Raw genomic sequence first — 499 nt, 5'->3', positions numbered from 1 at the left:
GATCACCCTGGCGCAGGCAGCACAAACAAACTTTGCTAACGGCTGAAACTTGGACGGCTCGCTTTTTAAATATTTGCCGCTACATAATTGAAACAGCTGTTTTAATGAGGCGCCTACTGTCATCATTCTACCCCGGCTGAGCTGGGTGTCAACACAGCGGTAATAACGGATTCAATAATAATTAACTCGGGTCATCTGCTCATCTGTCACGGCCCATCAGCTTCAGGGAGAAAAATCCCAGTGAACTTCTCTCTTTTGTGAGCTTTCCAAAACTCCGCAATAAAACGCGCCGAGAGGACTCTAGGTAGCCCTTCAAAAGTTCTAAGCAAACTGGTAAGTAGGTTAATTAAATTTTATGCATGTTTAAATGCTAATGATTACATTCCTGACATTACAGTGTAATCTGATATGGAATGATGTCACGCGAGCGGGGGTGGCGCCCGCCCCACGCCGCGCGCTCCGGATCATTGACCGAAGGGCGGAAGTTGACGGGCGGCGG

This window comes from Condylura cristata, unplaced genomic scaffold, assembly GCF_000260355.1.
Source record: "Condylura cristata isolate star-nosed mole 26May11 unplaced genomic scaffold, ConCri1.0 scaffold00070, whole genome shotgun sequence".
NCBI classification, from domain to species: Eukaryota; Metazoa; Chordata; class Mammalia; order Eulipotyphla; family Talpidae; genus Condylura; species Condylura cristata.
Note: the sequence above shows the minus strand (reverse complement) of the source record.